Raw genomic sequence first — 17,611 nt, 5'->3', positions numbered from 1 at the left:
AACTTTGGTGCCTTCCATTCTTTCTATGCACAGGAAATTTTAAGAACTGTAATTTCTGGCTATTCAACTTTGTATATAATACAAAAAGTTTTCGTCTAGGTAGGAAACCCTAAAAAAAATTCTAGGAAAAAGTGTCTGAAATGTCTTCAAGATTTTTATTTTTTAATAAAAATAAAATACATTTCCCTAAGCTAAAATGGAATAAAGTGCAGTGATATTCAGGATACAACAGAGTTATTTTCATCTAGAAATTGACATCAAACGACCTTAACAGTGCAGTTCCAGACACCTAATTAAAAGTAAAATTAAAAACAAGGAACATGCAGATCTAATTACATTTTTAAATGGAAAGACATTGAGAGGAAGGGAGAGAATAAATGATTTACAATTTTTTTCTGGTGATGACTCTGCAGTTAAAGCAGAGACATCCCCTGAGGATTCCTGAATCACTTAATGTTCTGCTTTTCTCTTAGACTGCTTCCTATTATGTTTTCTCCATAGAGGGGTGTGTGTGTAACAGCAAAGAGGAGAGTAGATCCTGGACAAAACATCAAGAAAGAAAATTAAATGATCCGTGCAACTCCCAGATGACTTCCTATAAGAAAGAAACCACATTATCTTCAGAAAACCGGGACAGACATTGCCTCCACGTCCTCATACAGCCCCATTTGAATGGCTGTAAAGATGAAAAGCGCTTATCTCCTCTCTTTAGGAAGGGGACGTGGCCATTCTAGAACAGTTAAATGTTGGAGTGTGGGGGTTTGATAAGGTGAACATAGGAACCAGGGTATCCTGACAGTTACTAGAACAGCTGATAAGGCAGTAATACCGAACAGAGATTTGGTTAAAACAAGAAATATTCGTATCAAGGGCAGAACCTGGCTGACCTGGATGAAATGCAGCATCTGCTCCTGCTGACGCTCCCTGAACCACAGGCATGAAGGGAAGACTCTGAAGGCAGAGCGACCCCACTGGGGCATGAAAGCAGGCACAGGGGAAATCTTACTCCGGGTGCTTTGGGTTCCAGAGATGGATACAGCTCAGATGAGGGCAGTCCCATGGCACGGGCTCAGCTGGAGTTAGATTTCTGCCTCCTCACACCATCTGGGGGCAGAGTCCTGAGCATGGAATGTTTTCTTCTTAGAAAGGCTGCTCCAGGATCTGCTCGGTGCTGTCAGGCTGCCACCTCTGCTCCTGTTTGTCACCATCAGGGTCAGAGGTCTTTTGAGGGACTACCTTTGCTGGACACTTTTCTCTGCAGGAAAAGTGGGAGCAGAGGGATTATGGCCAACTGGAAAAAAGAACAAGGCAGCTTCTGCTTGTCTTTGTACACGTGATATGTTCTGAAGGATGATGCGCAAACTCAGTCTATTTTGGCAGCATCAATAGGTGTGCATGAGAAACTGATGGGAAAGAGAATGACTCCGAATTTCCTACTGTAAACCCCACCTTTGAATTCCTAACCTCAAAGCCACTCCAGGACATCCTCTTTCCAGTTGCTGCTGTAGCCATAACGTATTAATGCCCAAAGCAGAACCAAAGTAGGAGAGCCTGTGATCTCCACCTCCCTGCAGGAAGGAAACGAGAGGGATCCCATTCCCAGTGAATTTGTTAGAGAAAAGTTCTCCCTCGGTGCTTCCTCAGTTACCCTATGCCGTAAACAGCCTTGTTTCATTTAGCTGAGTTATTTATGACTTAATTCTGGGTTGCCAAGGAATGTCTGACTGATGAATATTGCCAGCAGAAGGATATTTTTATCCTGAGAGCACATGCAAGCCGCTACCCTGCTTGGCACCATATTTCTCTGGGGCAGGAAGGATGTGTAGCATTGCATTTATTTTACACTGTCTGGTAAAAGGGGGAACCTGATGGTTCCTATATGGATGGATGCAGCCCCTCGCCACCCCAGTCCCTGTAACTGGATGCTTGCTGTAGGTTTCTGCCCACCAGCACAGCACAGCAGCCTACACACAGCCAAAAGCAGCACAGATGCGAAGGCATGGGGACATGCAGGAAGGCATTAGGAAATGAAAATCCAGTTTCTCCTCCTCCAAGCAAGGACTGAGCAGAAATCAAACTGCCCTTGGTAGCCTCGTTCATTATATCAAAGAAATATCTACAATCCTGCTCTGTCTGGGTGAAGGCTTCCCGTTGCTGTGTGCGTGCACATGTGTGTAACAGGTGAAAGACAGCTGCATTGTGAAAGGGCTGCACAAAGCGCCGAGCAGAGCCTGAGCTGCCTGCTGGCCCTGCACCACAGGGCTGGCCCCGGCCATTCGTCAGCAGCTGCAGGTTGGCAGACAGCAGATAAATCTCCTGGTGCACGTGTCCGCAAATAATGAACGCTGCCTTCATGCACTGCCTCTGCTGTGTAATCATCTATTAGCGCTAATTGCCAGAGCCCAGAGCCGAAGTGGCCTTTCACATTAAATGATATGATAAATAATATAAAAGACCTGCTAAAAGGGCAGCTGCGGGAGAAGGCTCATCCCTGGCTTACCCCCGTGGAGCTGGGTGCAAGGGGTTTTGGAGGGATGGAGGAGAGGGCTCCTGCAGTGCACAGAGGTCCCTGCTGATACCTCAACACTCCCCTCATTGCAGTGCCAGAGGCGTCTGAACCTGCAGCTCAGGGTTTTCCAGGCACTGAAGCATCTCCTGGGCTCTACAAGGACATACAGACCAGCAGTGTCTCCCCCAGGGAGCATAACAGAGGTGAAGGATGGGAGTTCTCCATGAACAGCTCGTCAGCACACCTCACCACAGGGCACGCCGCATTAAATGGTTATCGTTCTGACGTGCTTTATGAGGCTCTGATGAGGGGGGAGGAACCTCCTCCAGGATGTTTATCACTTGGAGCCTAACTGTGGTAATGCCACTGAAACACTTCCAGATGCTAAGTGTGCTGAGGGGGCAGGTTTAGTGACTTGGGCTGTATTTTAGGGGCCACATCTGACCAGGACTTGTTTGAAGGATTCTGGTTCTCCCCAAAGCAGGTTGTCTGTGCCTCCTCTGAGCCCATTGACCTCGGACTTGAAGCTCCTCCAGCTATCCTGTCCACAAACCCTGCAGACCCCACAGGTGACTGTGGTGTAGGCGTCTATAACATGAGGGGACAGCTTAGATCCTGCTCAGCAATAAAGAATAAACAGAAGGAACACAGGCTTATCTGCAGGTGGCCAGAAGCGTCCCTGTTGTAAGAAGAAAGGTGTTTCTGTAGCTGCAGCTCACACAGCACTGGTCTGAGCCACAGCTGAGACACGACATCCCAAGAACATCAAGGTCAGATCAAAATTAAACCGGAAAAGATCAAGATAATGGAACTTCAATTAAGCCCAGATCCATAACCGGGAAGAGTTCCGCACTCTGAACAAAAATCCAATAAAAAATAGAAGTGATCCCTTTAAAATTGGAGACTTCATTTACTCGAGTGACAAAGAGGTTGTAAAACAAGTCAGCATTATGTTCTGACATTGTAGGTTACAAAATCAGAAACCTCACCCCTGTCGCGGGGGTTGACTGGGAGCAGGGAGTGCACAGGTGTGCTGCAATAGTATTTCAGTGCTGGGGTTTATGTCCTTGACCGGGATAAGAAATCTCAAGGCAGAATCAGCTTCAGGAGTCCCTGTGTGACAGGCACGGCTGTATAACGGATGGTGGTGCCAGCAGGGATGGGTGTGATGCATAGCACAGGCCAGGGAACATCACCTTCCCGGTAATTTTAGACTGTGGCAGAAGAAAGATTTGAACCCACATCATTCTTTGGGGAGCAAAATTAATAGAGCTGTGTCTAGTGCTCTCGCCCACCAAGCCTCGCTAAGGGCTGCGCTCTTTATTTTGTGTTAAAAAAGATAACACTGCGGGAAAAAGAAAGCCATAAATTGGTGCCTCACCACTTTCAAGCAGACAGTTTTTAATCAAATTTGCATTCTGTGCCATCGGAATAGAAGCCCAGTTTTATAAAGATCTCAATTTCAAAGCTCTCATCAATGCATGGATTGATTTTGTTGCTGAAGAGCCAATCACTCTTTATAGGGTCCTCAATTGGACCTGAACTCCTGTTCTCATCCAGCCCCAAGTGGGGCTCATTTTCCCTTCATTCAGACACGCTCCTGCGCCTTTCTCCTGCACAAACACCGCACGTGCTCCTCATCACCGCCTTTCAGCAGCAGGATTTGTTTGCAGAGCTCTCCTCTGGAGTGGTTTCTGAGGACAGCCTCCAGGAGCCTGACCTTTGTCTCCCTCCCGCCGTGTTCAACTGAGCGCTGCCCCAGGAGGGGCACAGAACGGGGGGCCCTGCCAGGTCCACGTCTTATTTATTCTTGTTTGTTTTTCCTACATTCATTTATTATTTTTCGGCTAGATGGATAGATAAAGGATTATTACGCACAGGATTGCTGCACTCACCTCCAGTTAAAAGCTCCAGAGCCAGAAATCTAGAAAGCCTGGAAGGGAGTAGCTTTTGCAATCGAGACACTGTGAAGCTGGCAGAAAGCAGTGACTTAGTCCTTGGACTCATTCCTGATATGGAAACAAGTGCTGATTCTAATTTAAGATGTTCACAAAAGCCAATGGGAGCAGGAAAAGGAAAAACCCTGTCTAGATTTGTCTGAGGTGTCAGAATTCATCTTTATCCTTCTGATGGAGGCATCCTTCAAGGCCCTGCCATTGGAGACATCTGCTGTTGTAAGGGATACTGTAGTCCTGCCAGCCCTCATGATTAAACCATGAAGGACTCGATTTATGCTTTTAATTTGACTTTTTCATGATCCTGAAACTTTGTATGCAAATTGCTGCGTTTCTGCCTACCCTTCACCACCTTGTTAAAACCACTTGTCAGTGGTAGGGCTTTGCTGCACGCCAGGACTCTCGGCAGTCCTTCCCTGCATGTATTTACAGCCCTCCCTGGCTCGCTCTCAAGGCGGAGTTCAGATGCTTTCTCTGTCATTTTCCCTGAGCTGGAAGAGCCACTGCAATCATTTTGTTCTAATCTCCTGCCCTATAGTAGCTCAGGTCAGAAGATTTTACCCACTGATTTTCCTGATGGAGTTCAGCAACATGTGGTTAAAAAAAAGCTGGGAAGTTTCTCCTCAGCAGGGACCCTTCCTAACCCAGCAGCATGCTGCCAGAAACTTTTCCCTCGAAGTGCAAGAGTTTATGCAAGGTGCCCTTGATACTGGCTTCTGAGAGCAGCAACAGCAAGGCCAGACCCAGGGCACCCTCCTCTCGGGGTGCATTTACCAGCAGGGCTTTGCCAGCTCAGCCTGGTTTGCACAGCACTGACTCCGCTGCTCTCTTGGCACAGGGAGAAGGCAAGCAAGGAGGCAGCACTTTGGAAAACATTCAAATACCACCGGTATCTGCAGATCCCCCATGTCATGTAAAGCCCAAGTGTTCATCTGCCGGCTGTGCTGCCACAAAGCCCCCGTGCAGACCATGGCAGGACCTGCAGGTTGAGCCAGGAAAGGTCCCAACTCAGTGAGAGCTGTAAGGCTGCTGGAACAATTAACAGTCACCTAATAGACATAACAAAAATACTAGAGATATGGAAAATGACTATTCTCTTTTGCTCTTGGCTGTTGTTTAAAAGCCCCTCCTCTCCTTGCTGCTCGCTTGATGTGTCATTAGAGATTAGAATAAGTCTTCCTGAGCTGTGTTGGTGTCCTCCCCTTCCCTGTCAAGCACTTGGTGGGGAAGGCAATGTTATTTACCAGGCTGATTTTTTTCCCTTTTTGTCCGTGCACACATTGTCAGAGAAGTTTGAAAACCACAAGCTGACCCACAGCAGTAAGGTACGGACGAGAACTGGAGGGCTCTTGTCCCAGGGGTCACCCAGCCCTCTGCTGACAGCAGGCTAAATGGCTCTGAAAGGGCTTTCATTGAGGCTCTGGGAAGGGCCAGCGCTTCGCTGCCCTGCACTAATTCCTCTCCACATTGCTTGTTTAACCCCCCAGAGCCTCCGCTGAGCTTCGCCTTGGCACTGTCCCTGCAGGCCAGCTCCCAGTCACGCTGGCATCCCGGGAGCAGCAGCACCGCAGCCAGCAGGGGCTGACCCCACAACGAGGACACGGGAGCAGATGAAAGCTGATGGCCAGGAGCAGGCCTGGGACAGCCCAAGAAAGGGGATGAGGAGCCATTAATTGGCAGTCAAGGGGAGATGCAGGCCAGGGAGGGTGCTTTAGGCAGCTGTGACCGCATCCAGTAGGGCAAGTTATGTGCGTGTAATGATATATTGCAATAAAGCCCTGCCACTGCAGAGCAAAAACTGCTGTTTGACATCAAAGTGTGAGGACAGGTGGCTGCAGTGGTCACCATTTATTTCTGCAGAGAAACAAGACATGTTGAGCAGAAGTTAAACCACATAAATAGTTACTGATGATTGCCTTTGATTCGGGAGACAACTGAAGCAGTGATAGAGGGGGAAGAAAGGGAGGCCCAGGGCTCCTGTCCTGAATACCTGGGTGCAGCAGAGCCCCTGCCAAGCAGCGAGAGCAGGCTCCAGCTGCAGTTATGGCTACAATTTCTTGGGCTATCAGGGAAATGTTTTGATTGCTCTTGGTGTGCATGTCTGATCAAACAAGCCAGCTAGTGTAAGTGAAGGAGTCGGAGGGTGGAATAAGTAGAACACCTGAGAAAGATGTAGTGAAAAGTGCCTAAAGGCAAGAGAGATGAGGAAAGACTATGAATAAGATGAGGACATGCACTTTCAGGATATATCTACAGGGTCAGTAATTGTTTTAATCAAGGAAATATATATGCAATGCTACCAAAAATACAAAAGAGAACTGAGGCTGATTAGTCTGAATAGATGAATAGTAGCAGAACAAGTAAAAGAGCCTGGCTGTGTTTTTAGCCTCATTTCCAACAGATAGATAATTGCAGGATCTTACTGTAGGGTATGTATGTATACTTACTCCAGCTCCCAGATCATTTCTTACAGTGAGAAACAGAGCTTGCCTTTCCCTTTCCCCACCCCCCATTTCCTAATAAGAGGGGTCCAGACAGGATTACAAGTCTTTCATCTACCTTGTGTGAGAAGGGAAGAGCTAAGGGCTAACGAAGAGACTCACTGAGGTGTGTTTTGCATCTCTCTACTCATATATGGAATGTAATAGGTCACAAAGAACACACAGAAAATAGGCACAGAATTTGTATGCATTCAAAAAAAAAAAAAAAAAAAAAAAAAAAAAAAAAAAAAAAAAAAAAAAAAAAAAAACAGATCCTGGCCATTCCCTTTCATTTTGTGATTCAGCAGCAAGAACAGAGTGGTGATAAAGCTGCAGTTCTTCAGAGATGAACAGCGTCACACAGATGGCACTTAGTGCCCCAGTATTCTGGCACAAAACGTGCTGACTGGGAGACAAGTCTGTTGTGCTCCTCAGGTCTTTTAGACCAGACACAGGATATTGTTCTTTCCATTCATAACCATTCACAGCTTATGTGGAGTTTATGGAGCAAAAATAATTGCAGTTGGATGCCTGTCACTTCATTGGTTTTATGCAGTTTCATCAGATCCACTTTGCTGCCCTGTTTTATTTCTGCTTCTTCTGGGCATCCTAGGAGTGCTGCTCCCTGTGCCTCACCACGGCCAGGGTCTTCAGCTGCACTGCTCATCAAGTCTGAGGTTTCCTGCCCCAGTATCTTTACAGGAAGACCTGCCTCTGGATGACCCAAGCCACAGCTTTCAGCTGTCTTTCAGCAGGGCTCTCCACCGCTTTTATTGGTGTCTTCCCCCATTTCATCTCATTTCAGTGAAATGGCCTGTCACGTGGTGGCACAATTGTTTTAAACAAGCGCTCCGGAAACACTGGAAACAACCAAGTGGCAAATATGAGGGCAACTCAAATAATGTCATAGAAAGAACAAGAAAAAGTAACAAGCAAGCTACTTCTGTGCTATGGGATTGTCCCTTCTTGTTCATCACAATTCTCCAAATACGAGCACAGTGACCACGAGCAGGGGAAACTATCAGAGCACTTGCAAGCTTCCTACTCGGTATCAATGGAAATGACCGGGTTTAAAATCCGGGTTAGCTCTCACATTGCAGTGCTTCACTAACTGCACCTCTGCTGTCAGACTCCCAGTTTTATGGGCCTTGGTTTAGAGATGTTTATCATATTTATATATATATAAACCTTTACCTCAAAATTTAAAGACAAGGGTATTTTTCACAGCAGTCAGACTCCCATTTCTTATATTTTCACAGGAGTTGCAAGGAAGGAGAACTTCTAAATCACCAGGAAGCTCTGACAATGCAGACCCTACTGTGCAAGATTGCTTTTAAAAAGCACTTACTTTTTATGGTCTAATTTAGGGCGACATTGAATGTTCTCAAGAATACTTTCCAGTTCCTCCAAGTGTTCTGCCCTGTTAAAATGTCTAGAAGTCCTTTCCTACATTAATTCCAAGCCAAATGTACTGTGTGCGTCTTGGAACCGTACCAAATGGCCAAACTTTCAGTCATCATTCCTGGGATAAATTACCCCTCCATCAGGCTGGGTATTAAATGAATTCTGTAGGGACACGGGGACCAGGACTACTTTTATTTCATATACATTAATGCTCTTACTGTTTGACCTTTAGCAGCTACAGGAAGAGTTGTTGTGGTGGGGAGTGATGGGGAACTAAATGCTTTTAAGATCCCAAACTCAGCTAACAGGGCACAGCGGTGTTAGTGGCATGCAGCAATTTAGCTGCACATTTACACATAAGACACTGATACAGACAGATTTTGGAGCTACTCAGTTCTGAGATAAGCTTGTTTGTCAGGGCTGGAGGGGCCCTGGAAGCAGAACCACTCCTTGGTGCCCGGGCTCCTCTGAAAGGACCCAATATTACTGGAAACTGCAGTGGCTTCAGTGCAGCAGCTGGAAATTCAGCTCTTGGGGAAGCAAGGCCAGGCCTGCCCCGGGCTGTATCCATAGGGGGACATCCCCCGAAGCTCTCGGTGACCCTACAGTAGACCTGCAGAGCACAGGCTTGACAGAGTGAATAGACTTCACTGTAGGAGGGCTGTGGAGCAGGTTTCCTCTCCTCGCCTTCTGTCCCCCGTAACACATGCACGCTGACAGTCTCAGCTTGGGTTGGTACCACGCTCTTGTTTGCAGGAGAAAGATTCCTCGCCCACCAGCCTGGCAGCGCTCCCTGCTCACCACCCAGGAGGTTCTGCAGCAACCGGCAGCCCCAAGGAGCGGGCTGGGAGCAGGCTTCCCTGCAGCAACCCTTCCCCACAGCACCCTGCCTGCGCTGCTCTGCAGTAGTTCAAGTCCATTAAATCCTCCTTGTTCTTTCCCGAAGAATTTCCCTGCCTCTGATTTATTTCTCCAGCAATCTGCTTAGCAGTGGAGACCGATGGAGGGGGAAACTGGGAGCTGACAGCCACGTTTACTCCCTGGTCAAGGCATCACCTCCTCAGCACCTTTCCACCATCACATTTCAGCCCTCGCTGGACGAGCTGACCCTATAGGCCAGCAGCACAAAGATCCCAAGTCTGCTTGGGGTAAGAAGCATCCTCATCACGTTCCTGAACTTGTTTTTAGCAATTCATTTATTTTCTGTGTGTTTCCCCCCTAAATTATCATGTGCTAGGTAAGAAATGCAGTCCTCCCCCCTTCTTCATATAGCACACAAATGCAGAGCTGCTACTTAGCAGAAAAATAAAAGTTTCCCCCACCAAATAAAAAGCCTCCAGGCTACCATCACTTTTGAGTGAAGATTCATGGAGATCTTCAAGCAAGGCTTATGTTTAGGGTGCAAGGATACTTCTGACACTGCTATTTTATTTCTTTTTTGATGGTAAGGAAACAGGAATTTATATTTGGGAAATAAAAAAGCTCCAAAGGTGCTTGAAAGCAGATCATTTTACAGCACTCATTCGTGGCTTGCTCCAGCTGTCCTAGAGGGAGCTTGAATAGAATCACTGAAGACCTGGATTCATTGCAAGTGGTGCAGGGAAAGGAAATGAGGAGCTCATCTTGTTACTCTTTCACTAATTGCAAAATTGGAAGAGAGCTACACATCTGATTCATAAAGTGCTTTGAAATCTGTGACATATCAGAGATGGGGCCTGTGACAACATCATCCTTCACTACAGTTTGTAAAAAGAAGAAAAGCTGCATCTGGGGGACAGTTAAATTGAGAGGTTTTGTGCAGTAGGAAAACACATTGACTGAGAAAGCGAACTCCAACTCTTTTGTGAAAAAATCCCACGAGTTCTCTATAACATAGAAAGTAAGGGAAAGTAGAGCCAATAAATAAATCTACTTGACATCTCAGCGACAGGCATGGTTACACATCAGTCCTCAACCAGCAAGGCAAGGCAGGTGTCCTGGGGAGAGCCCAGGGACAGCAGCCCAACCTGCCCTTCCCAGCAGCAGCTTGCACAAAAGGCTGCAGACACATCCTCAGCTAACCAGAGCAAGCATTTATAGAGCAAAAAGGCAGCAGAACTAAGACTGTATCAAACACAAAATATTGAAACCTCACCAACAAAAAGCATGTCCTAAGGCCAGCTAGGTTTCAAAACTGATGGCAAGAGGTGCCTCACGCTAAGCCATGCTTCCCTGTCCCTCCTACCAGGAGGAACAGTTAAAAGCAGTAATGCACATTCCCACTGGCAGTCATCTCAAGCTCCTAAAAGTAAACAGTTCTCTCGTGAGGTCGACCCACTGCCACATCTGAGCATCCCTGGTGATTTACAGTCTCTTTTAAAAAAATCTCAAACATAAAACAGATTTTCTCCTTACCTGATGCTTCTTGCTTCCCAGCGTCAAGCCACTGCCACATCTGAGCATCCCTGATGATTTACAGCCCTTTAAAAATAAACAAGACTTTAGATTTAGGACAGATTTTCCCCTCTCCTAGTACTTGCGGTGCCCACCCACAGGTCACTTGGGCGGATCCAAGAACACAAAGTCCCTATTAGTTCTTCTGAGTGAGACCTACTTATAACAAGAGTTTTCCCCTTGGAATATACTTATTTGAACCTTTTCCCCTACTGATGTGGGATTTAAACAACCTTCCACAACCCCTTCTGTGAGGTACCTCTGCCACCAACACCACATGGGGTGCCTAAATGCAGGTGGCCTAGGTCACATCCTAATAGCAAGCACCCTCTTTCCTCTTACATTGCTATACTAAACAGGAGCTCACCGGCTGTTCAGGTGAAGGAACATCCTTTCCACCATGAGGAATAAGGAGAATCCAGTCACAACCATCCTCCAGCAAAAGGAGAAACAAGAGAAAAAGTTGCAGATGGAAAAAAGTCAGCAAATACTGCAGAGGCTTGTATGTGCCTAAGGGCTTCAGGCCCCCATCTGCGGTCATTATAAGGGGTTGGCTACAGAAGGGCATGCTGGAAGGAACTTTAATTTAGGGAACAACAGTTAATGAGGCAAATTAGCAGAATTTGTGAGAGGGTACGATAGGGTGATTGGGAGTACTGCTGACACTGAACTTGGCTTGCTTGTGCTGGGGCCCTGATGGCAAGGAAGGAAAGCAGCAGCAGGCTTTAATTGTATCTGTAATCAGGAGGGGCCTGTGCTACTGGGATCAGCCTTGGCATACTGGGCAAACTGGGTTGCCAGGTGTCTCTTTTCCTGCCCTAGTGAGACAGCAAGCTTGTTGAGATGGCTCTGTGGGCTCTGTTTGCTGTGCACAAGTTCTGTCATCTCCTGGAGCTGCCTCACCAACTTACAGAGAAGCAAGAAGCAGCAGCAGGCGGCTTTCTGCCAGCCCTGTTCCCTGACTCAGCCTGCTGGCAGGTGGCCACCTCCAGCTCCAGCCTTTGGTACAGAATGTGTGCAGGGAATGAGGCACAAGTACCCAGGCTGGGATGAACGAAGCATGAGTGGAGGTGTGGGTGTGAGTGTTTCAAGAATGATAGCCAAGGACGCTGCTTCCATTCAGGTTAACGTGCTCAGAAATACTTCTTTATAAAAAATTAAATCGCCCCTTTCATAAGATCTCACACTGAGCTTTGCTACACAATTTTCCAACATACGGAAGCCCACTGTAGGCACGTTCCCCCGCTTCGCTCTGCTTTGGGAGCAGAGGCAGAGGACTGCAGCGAAGCAGAGCTGTGAACCAGAGGCAATCCATCATGCAGGCAGGGGCACCTTCAGGAATTTTGGGGATGGTGGCGAGCCGCTGCCCTCGTTGGAGGCACTGTCTGCTCTTCTGGGTGCCAGAGAGTTTGGAGCAGCATCTAGCAACAGCTGCTTCTGCTCCGGGAGCTGCTTTTAGTTATTTTTAGGTGTCAGGCAAAGAGACACTCAGGGAAGTTCCTGGCATCTAAGAGGGCTCAGCTGTGGAGGAAAAAAAAAAAAAGCAACTTATAGTTAAGCAGGGCAGCCTGCTGTTATCAGAGGACCTTGGTTAAACAGTCCCCAAGGGGATAAAGGGGGGAATTCAATACGAACGGAAAGGTACCAATACCAGGGGAAGGTACCAAGGTGGAAAGAAATGCATTAACTAGAAAACCACCCAGTGACTTGAGGGGAAGCAAGAGTCTGTAGCCAAGTCACTTCTGGGGAAGCGAGTGGAAATATTTATTAGCTGGGAGCAGTACCGAGCCCAGAAGGAGAAGTTGACAGAAAAGTAGTTCTCCTTCTCAGGAGAGAGGTGTAATTTGTTCCCATTATTCACACTCCCGTAGCACTACTGACATTATTTCCTGGTGCTCACTTCCTGCAAGCACCATTGCTCTCCTCCAGAAAACCCAAGCTCCTGGTGGCTGCTCAGGGCTGCCCAGGTAGTTCCTGCTAGGAAGGTTCCTCTCTCCTAACCCCCAGCTGCAACACGATGAGCTGGGCTGGGAGCAGAGGCTGCACCCCACAGGGAGGACGGCGGGTGCTTGTGTGGCCTGATCCCCGCTGGGTTTCTGGTGCTAATGCGACCTGCACAAACTTACAGACTGCCCTGGGAGCTTCCTTACCTTGTAGTGAGGAAAAAGCATTGCCAGAGATAAATAGTCTCTTCCCTCTTCCACAGAGAAATAATCAATATCAGTAGCAAAGACTGTGGGTGCAACCCTACAGCAGCACACCGTCAGTGCCAGGTGCTCAACAGTGAAGGGCGAGGGGAACTGAGGGGGAACCTGAAGTCATTTTTCTTTGAAGAGACTTTTACAAACTGTAGTTAGAAATAATGATTTGAAAATGCATGAAGAGTCCCTAGCCATCACCCCGGTGAACCTGTAGTGATGTTTTGCCTCTAAAGCATTTAGAAATGTATGGAGAGTGTTATTCAAATGAATAAATAATAGCTCTCAGACTATTTTGCCTGAAGACCTGCATATACTTTGCATAAGCCCTTGCATTCACAGCCTGGTGTTCCAAACCCATCCTTGGTGAGCAAGGATGGAAGAGCAGGAGAGAAAGGACTCATTATCAGAGCTCTGAGCCAGAAGTCCAGATGGGAGATGAAGCTAAGGAACGTGGGGGATTTGGCTTACGGTTCAGTCTGCATGAAGGGTGCATCTGTTTTTGTCTTGAAGGTATACCTTGACTTCACCTGCCAACAGTATGCATCTCAAACTAAACGAGAGCTTCCCCTTATTAAAGCGCAATGTATCCTAGTTTTCAGTCCAAATAAGGCTTCACACAGGGAAGCAGACATCTGCTGAGCATTTGCACATGTGTTAAAAAGGGAAGACAGCACTTTTCTGCCCTCCAAAAGGGAATTCAGTACCGTTGGAGGGTAAAGAACACAGTGGAATTAGAGGGAAGCAGCAATAGTGTGCAGATAAGCAGGGATATACACAATTGCCATTAATAACTTGTGCAGCTGGGAAAGAAGCTGCACCTTTCTAGCAATTACGGCAATACGTCAGCTTAAGAAGGGAGGCTGCAAGAACTCTGTCCTTTCCTGCACTGAAAAAAAACCCTGCTTCAGCTCAACCTTGTGCAGAGCTCTTCAAGACAAAAAATCCCTTTGTGTTGTGCAGAAGATCAGGGGGCATGGCCACCAAGTCCCTCCAGCATTTAAGCTGTTTCTCTCCCCAGGTTTGCAGAATGTTTTGTTTGTTTCTTTATCTAGCTGAAGGTGAAGGAAATGGTTATTCACCATCAGTTACACAGAGGCTGGAACTTTCCCCTCCTGTTTTCTCCTGCACTTACAGCAACAGCACGTGGCAGTGCCGGATGCCACACGTTTTTGGGGGTGCTGCATTCACATATTTTAATAAAGTACAAAGATGTAATAAGCCTTGGTACATTATTCATCAAAAGGGCTAGTCTAGCACAATCAGAGCTCTTCCAGACAACACTGAGAGAATTCCTTTCTCTTATTATCTGCAATACAATATATAATATTATACACAATCTATGATACAGTGTCTCCATCATTCCATCATACATTTCTCTGTAGAAGTGGAGACTGACTTCTGGAAGGACAGACTCTCACCTCTTCCTTTCCCAGACCTTGACCCATCCAAACATTCAGTAGCTGTTTCCTGTCCTTGCAGCCTCAGTGCAGGAGCAGATCTTTCAAGCACGCAAGAGCTGAGCACATAATGCAGGGCTACATATGCAGTAAGACTCAACATCTGATTACATTTATGCAAATGCCTATATTTATTAGCATAACAGGAAGATTGTTCTACTGCCTGCAAAGAAATGAGCCCCTTTATTCAAATAGATGTGTCAGTTCTGAGCAGTTAATAAGATCTATTCGTAATACATAGGTATGCACGATAAAATCAGGATATTTAGCACTTTAGCTGGCAGAGGAAGTGCTAGGAATATTGGTAGCATGTAACTTAGAGCAATCATTAAGAGAGATATTTAAGTACTCTTCAGGGTAATTCTTGACAGTGGAAGGGAACCCAAACACACTCCAAATCGCATTCTAGTTTCAGCTGCCAACTCTTCGCTGTAGGAGCCAGCAGGATGGTGACGTCCCTGCATGGTGCTGTGCTCCAGTGCACCAGATGAGATCCACGAAGTCGAGGGGGAAGGGAGAGCTTGGCAGAAGAGAAAGCACTGTCATCATTTGCTCCCTCAGGAAGAGTTCTGAGGACATGCTAAGGATAAACATACCTGGCTTCTTATTTTGATTCATTGAGGATTATAAACTTGGATACAAGTTTGGTTGGACACATGAGCTTCTGTTTGCAACGCCTTTCCTAAGTGAAGGCTTTTGGTGTCTTTTACTTGGTCCTTATCAACTTGAGAGGGAAATAGGCCGGGTTGCACCGAGACAATGAAATCTCTCTCTGATTTACTTTCATGGGGGAGAGAGCTGGGCAGTCGTGTGTTGGCTTAGCACTATTCTTGCCAGCTGGTCCAAGGAGAAACCAGGACTACCAAATGCAGCCCCTAATGCACAATGCTTCACTGGCTCCCATTGTGCTTGGAAAAGGGTCTGGGATCCTATGGTGGACACTAGAATTGCTGTTTTCATTTTTTCCCAATTAGCTGTGAAATTATGTTTGCAACCTGCTAAAATGCCCACTTAGACTTCTGGGTAGCAAACATTTGCCCATCTGCCAAGAGGTTTTCCAGCCGAGATTTATCTAAATAGAGAAATCAGACTGCTATTCACATTTGATTAACAAACACAGACTCTAATTAGCCCATGTGATTAAGATTCATTTGAGAAGTCACTTCAACACATACATAAAACCATCACTCCTTTACTCTGTGATGATGATGGCGAGGAAGAGAGGTCCCGTCTCACTCCAGCTATGCAGAGGAAAAGCAGAAATGTCTGGGAAGGGCAGCCTAAGAGCAAAGAGTCCCATGTTCAAAGCTGCTGCAACTTTACTGTAAGAGAGCCTGCTTAAAGCAGCGTGCTGTGGACCACTGCGGTTCTCCCGCACAACTTGGGTGTCAGGGAATGTTGTTGCTTGAGTGTTGCTAAATAACGCGTCGCCTGTTGTTCATATGGTTCAATGCTGCAATTACTACAATCAATTTGATTTGTAATGTGTCCTGTCTTATGAATCACTGAGTTATTAACCTTAACAATGTCAATGAGCTGCTAGTGTAATTGAGTCTCAGCAAATTAAGGTTTGGGGTAATTATTAAGAGCTGCTTTGTACACAGGAATATATTAATATGTTACTGATGTTGTGCGATTATACTCTTGCGCTGAGAGAAGACTTCAGAGTGACTGTAGCAAAAGATATAAAGCCAGCCTGAGCAGCCTCAAATGACAGTAGGTATGTTGGCATATTGATTATAATTCCCTTGCATTTCCCTTGTCATATTTATGTAGCACTGAGTAATTTAACATGGTGGTGCAGAACTTCCAGTTATTGGCCTCTTCGCTTCCCAGATAACAGGCTGTGACAACTGAGGTTTCTCTGTGAGGACAACATTCAGCCCCAGCCCATCCTGAGGGTGTGAATACCAGGCTGGACTGAAGAAATAAAATGGAGAACATTAGACACAGCTTTCAACATATTTCAGTGTAAAGGCAGAACCGCAACCTACTGTATTTTCTCTCTTTAGGTGGATCACTGGGGGAGTTATTGCTCCAAGCTGGTTAGCAGCTGTTTATGTGAACACTTGTGTGGCATTAACATTTTTACTTTAATTAAAATATATGCAAGTTCAAAACAAAACAAAAATTGAAATGGCCAAAAAAAAATCCAAAATCCTAAGAAAGGAAAGAACTGAAACCCAAACAAATATGAAATACAAATGGCAATTTTGGTAATGGTTTCTTCAAAAACACAATACCTGGAAGGATTTTAGAACTATAGCTGTTACAACAGGGCAATCTGCTCTGTCAGTTGCACATGTAAAAATATAAGTACCTAGAAGTCTATCATTTCTTTTGTCTGCAAAGAATCACCTGCAATCATCTAAGCTCTTTTCAAAGGATTCAAACTGAGCCGAAGGAAAAGAAAAGAAAAATAAACTGGAAAAAGGATGTTCTGGGTAAAAATACAGCATTAGAGTTTGTTGGATTAGTTGCTTATTCTTAATATGAATCTGCATTTATGATGTTGTATTGCACTTCTCTTACCTACGAGATTACTATCCTTGCAGGCCTGACACTTAAAGTGCTGTCACACTTTTCTGGTGAGAGAGATTATTTCCCTGTACAAACACACCCTCCCTGCATGAGAACTGTGATAGTGAAACTGGCTGCAGGAAAGTGAGAGGCAATTTTTCAGCTGCCGAATATGGTTCTACTATCTCCATTTAGGGCAGAAAATCTCCCATTACCTTGGCTGTGCATAGCATACAAAAAAGCTCGTTTCATTTCCCAGGCAGGGCTGGATTTGGGGAGATGTGATATCAGCTAGAAGTAAAATATTTATGCAAATATTTCTTCCCAGAGCAATCTGTATTTTTAAAGCTCTCTCCTCACCACAGATATAATGTCTGGCTGTCAGCACTGAGCCTGCTGCTGGTCTTCCTAGAGGAGTCATCCTCTGCTAATGGCAGAGATTGTTAGTGTCACTTCCCAGCACTAAAGGTTCCCATGAATTTGTTTGGTCTGTTGCTGGTGATTATTCCTTTCTGCAGGCTGGGTCTGAAGGAATAAGAAAATTGGATGCATTGTCCTGGGGAGTCCTGTGGCACAAGCAAAAAGAGATAAGATACAAGGGGCAGGGAAAGTAAAACCAGGTATCTCGTTGACAGCTGTCTCCCACAGTGCA

The 17,611-nt window shown here is 46.1% G+C and overlaps 1 long non-coding RNA gene across 4 annotated transcripts in view; it reads right to left on the bottom strand.

Moving 5' to 3' along the window:
* Positions 1 to 3,399: 3,399 nt before the first annotated feature.
* Positions 3,400 to 17,611, bottom strand: part of LOC118178033 — a 98,574-nt gene continuing 84,362 nt past the window's right edge. The window contains exons 1-3 of one of the 4 annotated variants that reach the window (XR_004756008.1): positions 11,149 to 11,325; positions 10,743 to 10,808; positions 3,400 to 3,854 (exon numbers count right to left, since the gene is read on the bottom strand). This is a non-coding gene — a long non-coding RNA (uncharacterized LOC118178033). The other 3 variants (XR_004756010.1, XR_004756011.1, XR_004756009.1) reach the window with 3 other exon arrangements.

Source organism: Oxyura jamaicensis, chromosome 24 (assembly GCF_011077185.1).
Source record: "Oxyura jamaicensis isolate SHBP4307 breed ruddy duck chromosome 24, BPBGC_Ojam_1.0, whole genome shotgun sequence".
NCBI lineage: Eukaryota > Metazoa > Chordata > Aves > Anseriformes > Anatidae > Oxyura > Oxyura jamaicensis.
This window is presented reverse-complemented; position numbering and strand designations above follow the sequence as displayed.